Here is a 6,000-nt window from a genome sequence, read left to right as displayed (position 1 = left end):
TGTTTCGAAACGCGTGGACTTTCAGCAGAACAACGTCGAAAAATTGTGTACAAATGGTGCACAGAACGCGGACTGTCACTGAGAAAGATAGCAAAAATGGGAGGAGTAAGTGAAAAAGCCGTGCGAAATGCAATCAGGAAGTTCGGTGAGGATAAACCGAAAACGGGTCGAAAAAAAGATCCTGCTAACCCTCAGTTGAATAAACGTATACTGAAGGCGTTCGAGCAAAAGAAGGAGGTTTCAGTTCGGGATGTGGCCAAAAAAGTGGGCACTTCGAAGTCAAATGTTCTTCGTGCTAAAGAACGTTGGAGTCTTCGAACCTATAAGAAGCAGAAACAACCAAAACGTAGTCCGAAACAAGAAGCATCGATCAGGCCGAGGGTTCGAAAGCTGTACAATACGATTCTTGCTGGAAATTTGAACTGCATAATCATGGACGACGAAACCTACGCGAAACTCGATTACAAATCCTTGCCGGGACCACAATGATATACGGTGCGAGAAGGGCAAGTGTTAAACCAGTCCGAGATATCGCTTGAAGTCGAAAAATTTGGTATGAAGCTTGGGTCTGGCAAGCAATTTGTAGCTGTGGTAAGATTTCGAAACCCTTCATCACCACTGCTTCAATGAACAGCGAAATATACATCAAGGAATATTTACAAAAACTACTTCTACCCATGATTCGAAGCCCCAAGGATCCGGTTGTCTTCTGGCTAGATCTTGCTTCTTGCCACTACTCGAAATCAACGGTAGAATGGTATACTACCAAAAATGTCACTTTCGTCCCGAAAGACATGAGCCTACCAAATTGCCCACAACTTCGACCAAATGAGGAATTTTGAGCATTAACGAAGGCACATCTTAGGTAATAAAGGGTGATTTTTTAAAAGCTTGAGAACTTTTTTAAACAATAAAACGCATAAAATTTGCAAAATCTCATCGGTTCTTTATTTTAAACGTTAGATTGGTACATGACATTTACTTTTTGAAGATAATTTCATTTAAATGTTGACCGCGGCTGCGTCTTAGGTGGTCCATTCGGAAAGTCCAATTTTGGGCAACTTTTTCGAGCATTTCGGCCGGAATAGCCCGAATTTCTTCGGAAATGTTGTCTTCCAAAGCTGGAATAGTTACTGGCTTATTTCTGTAGACTTTAGACTTGACGTAGCCCCACAAAAAATAGTCTAAAGGCGTCAAATCGCATGATCTTGGTGGCCAACTTACCGGTCCATTTCTTGAGATGAATTGTTCTCCGAAGTTTTCCCTCAAAATGGCCATAGAATCGCGAGCTGTGTGGCATGTAGCGCCATCTTGTTGAAACCACATGTCTACCAAGTTCAGTTCTTCCATTTTTGGCAACAAAAAGTTTGTTAGCATCGAACGATAGCGATCGCCATTCACTGTAACGTTGCGTCCAACAGCATCTTTGAAAAAATACGGTCCAATGATTCCACCAGCGTACAAACCACACCAAACAGTGCATTTTTCGGGATGCATGGGCAGTTCTTGAACGGCTTCTGGTTGCTCTTCACTCCAAATGCGGCAATTTTGCTTATTTACGTAGCCATTCAACCAGAAATGAGCCTCATCGCTGAACAAAATTTGTCGATAAAAAAGCGGATTTTCCGAATGGACCACCTAAGACGCAGCCGCGGTCAACATTTAAATGAAATTATCTTCAAAAAGTAAATGTCATGTACCAATCTAACGTTTAAAATAAAGAACCGATGAGATTTTGCAAATTTTATGCGTTTTATTGTTTAAAAAAGTTCTCAAGCTCTTAAAAAATCACCCTTTATGTCTCGCCAGCCGAAACCATTCAACAGTTCGAAAAAGATTGGAAAAAAGTGTCAAAACTTGTCGCCAAGAAGTATGTATGGAATTTAATGAGAAATGTTTGCAAGAAGGTGCGCCAACTAGTCTACAATGGCTAAGTAGCAAATGTTGAGAATAATATTCTGTTGTTGTAGTCTAATGTTATCAGATTTCAACCAAAAGTTAATATTAAACGCGAAATGGTTAACAGCCTCAGTAAAGACTGTCCTAGAAATTATGGACGCACTTTGATTTCGCTGTAAATAATTCACAAGTGTTAGATATTCAAATTTTATTCGATATACTGATAATATGAGATTTACTAATTCCTGAGCCTTCAACGATTGAAAGTAAATAAAGAATACAATTTTTTATTGTAAACATTCAATTGGAAATCGAGATTTCATTTTATTTCCGTATAAACATTAAAAAAATTTACATTAGATTACTTATATACGAGCAAAGCGCCGAATATCTAAAACTTATAATGACTTTCCACAGAGAAAGCAGGGCTGACATTATGCATCTCGAATCGAGTTTCTCGAAACGATTATTTTTTAAGTCGATTCGACTGATTTGTGGCATTACGTATCGCGTTCGCCTTCTTGATCGAGATCATAACAATGTGGTACTAGATTTCGACTGGCGCGGTTCGAATTGTCAAATAAAATTAAAATAAACAAACGCGAAAATAAAAAGAAACTATGAAATATTGTTTGAATATTTTCGATTACATTAATGCGGTTTTAGTACTGAAAAGAAGGAAAATGTTTGTAATACGAAGTTTTGTTTGGAATAATATGACTACATTTCTGCAATTTCTTTCAATTGAGTTGCCGATACGTTTTCAATCCATTTGAAAGAGTAAAGAATTTTTGAAGTGCGAGCTTATAAACAATCTATAGATAAACTTTTGAAATTATAATAAAATATACTCTGTGTTTTTCATGTATTGTTGCAAATTTGATACATTTACGTCGTTCATATATGTAGTTTTAATTAAAGGTTTTTAGGTTCTGCAGCATTCATTGTTTATAATCTATCTATGTACTATTGAAGAGTCACATCAGAGTGTTTATCACGAGATAGCGATAACGATTACTGACTGTAGAACCTTATAAATATGAAAAAAAAAATATTATTCACGTATTGTCATCAAGCGTATAATTGAAAACTGCCCAGTATATTTGAAAATTTCGGAAAAAGATTTATATTATTTGTACACATACAAATTTTATTTGTATATTACGACTCGTGCAAGCTGACTAAAAACTAACTCGTGCAGACTGACTAAAAATTAAGAATTTTGCAGATGTTTAAACAACACTCTATCTCAATTCTTCGAAATTCATAATCCAATTACAAATTATTGAATAATAATAATCAAACATACCGCAGAAAATCACAAAAACATTAAAGGTACTTCAGATTAGACTGAAAAAAATCTAAATAAAATTTTCAGTTATCATGATAACATTAAATGGAACACAAATGAGTCAATAAAATTTTCTACTATTTTCAACTTTCTGCGTTAGGAAATCTTTTTTTCCTACGCCTCTTTCCACAATTCGTTTTAGTAACGTTTTCCGTCCACCGGTTCCAGAAATTTGATAACAAACTACGGTTACTGGACACAGTTTAGTGTCGACATACTTTTGTTATATTAATTAAGTACCGTGCTGCTTTCAATTGATATGATTTTTAAACGGTCCGAATCAAACATAATATGCCAAACGAATAAACACATATCATGATATATAAAACAATGCATTAGACTGAAGTTTAAAAATGTTAATATGTTTATGAAAATCTATGAAGCTATCAATAACTACCTTTAAATACAACGGAACGTATAAAAAAAATCACAGTCGATAGCAATAAAGCTTTCAACCATTTCTTATCGAGTTTAGTCGTTTACGAGTTCGATTGTTTTGGTTTCATAATACCAAAACTTCTCGATAATCTAATACTGCTTCGAGTGAAGTCGAACGAAGCTCAATGATCGAGTTCGAATCGAGAACCATAATACGAAACATGGTCGATTCGATAAAATTTTAGTCGAATCGAGATACATAATGCCACCCCAGGATTTAGAAGTAAGGAAAGAAGTTTTCTATATATAATCCGCAATAATTTGTAGTTACTACACTTACTGAATAGATCGTAGAATCTCCCGTCTTCCATTTTCTTCTAATGTCCACCGGAAATTTTCTCCGAAATATTTTGTCAGAAAATAACTGCGTAGTGCCAAGCAAAAATGTAAAACGTAAATGACATATGTCTAGTCGAATTTCTGCAGAAGCTAGCACATATTCCGAAATTTCGGCAAACGCATTTGCTGATCTCGGGATAATTGTTAATCACCGATGAGTTTAGCAGAAGATATTGCCAAATCTCGGCAAAAAGATGTTCTTTGCCCTAATATCAGTAAATCTTCTAAACGAATCTTCGAAAACATAATATTGAGTACTGAGCAATGAACAGTAAAATTGTGTGTTGCCAATCTGTCTCAGCATTTTACTTTACCGAGGTCGAGAATTGGGTTGAAGTGTGTAGTTACTTTTAAAGTATTATTTTCTGTGTGTAGTGCGTTATTTCTTTTTGACGAAGATATTTCACGCGTTTATTTTTATAACGGCCAATAAGCCACCTGTCAACTTCCACTTTCGGAAGAAATTGCAGGCGAGCTATGAAAAATAGAGTATTAAATTTAACACCAGACGAAAGAGAAAACTTTTCTCTGCCGTTTACTCCTATTATGACTTACTCTCAGCAAGTGCCGAGTCATTCGAAATTACTCTTCAAAGTGAATGTTGATGGATGGCTTATTGGCCGTTATAAGAAAAAAAACGCGTGATTTTTCTTTTGTTTCATGGGTTTCCGATTTCTGATTCTCATTGTAACAGACCGGCGAATACTTCTTAGTGAGCCAAGCGAACCAAAATCTTATGATATGTTATGTTCGTATGGCTCTCTAAGGCCGTGGACCATCATAGTTAAATTTAACTAATACTTCTGCTCATTTCAAAGTTTGACGGGTGGAAAGTTATTTGGGTTTATTTTGCACTGATAATAAAATGATATTAATTGGTATTCGAGATAAACTTACTTCGTTTGACAATGCCTTTGATTTTTTGGGGCACTTTATAGAACTGAAAATATAAGAAGAAATCACACAAGAAATTTTTACTACAGGTGTGAAATTAGAATTTTTTCGCAAGACTTCAGTTCAAGTTAAATTGATTAATTTTCTTACAGGAGAATCGTTTTGATCTGGTCCACAAAATTTTTATTAAAAATGTAAGCTGGAAGTTAGTACAATCAATCCGGACAGAGAAGAGAATTGATGGGAACGTCCATTTCTTTCAGTTGATATTATTCCCTTTAGTTTTTTACACTGCCAATCATCATCATTACGTTTCATAAAAGGTTATTATCTTTCATGCAACTGCCGAGGAAGCAAATGTTCATTATGCCAATAATCGTCGAGCTGCCAGGTTGCATAGGTCCATAATCAACTGACCAATCCTGCGTCGAACATTTAACCTTGAATCCTGCAGATTATACTGCGGTACTTTAGTTGCAGTTGCTGTTGCAGCCGTGGAACCATGAAGTTATGATTGACTTGGTCGTGATTTGCTAAAAGACACATGAGAATAGCTTGGAAAAATGACCGCATAAATATAAATCGGCAGTGCTCCTGCTCTGCAGTGATGTAATAACAATTATCTAGGTGTTTTCTTTATTGTTTTCTACTGGCCAATAGTAGCTGTTGGTCGCAACTTAATGCCTTCAATGACTAGAACAGGTTTGCAATTCCTTGGTTTTTAAAGCTTGATGCCGAGCCTAAACCAGTTTGTTTGAAGCATTAGTCCCTTTGATCGACCAGTATAATTTCCTGCATTGTTCAATTCTCGAGGCAAGTCCAAACGAAACCATACGATTTCCTGGTACAACGGCGAATTGATGGGACGAAGTGTGCATAAATCCTAAACAGGCGAAACAAAATGCTTCTAAAGCGAGGGTTTTTGGAAAAAAAAGGGAAATTACCGACATTTTGACGAGAACCTCAGATTTTCTCTAAGACTCGAGTCTCCTCCAATCCATGGTAAGCCACTTTCAGTATTGGATTTTTAAATAGAGCTCTTGTATTGTAACAATAATGCTCCTGGGTTGGGCACAATT

Source organism: Malaya genurostris, chromosome 2, assembly GCF_030247185.1.
Source record: "Malaya genurostris strain Urasoe2022 chromosome 2, Malgen_1.1, whole genome shotgun sequence".
In the NCBI taxonomy this organism is placed as follows: domain Eukaryota; kingdom Metazoa; phylum Arthropoda; class Insecta; order Diptera; family Culicidae; genus Malaya; species Malaya genurostris.
The sequence above is the reverse complement of the archived record's forward strand: the minus strand, read 5'-3'. Positions refer to the sequence as shown.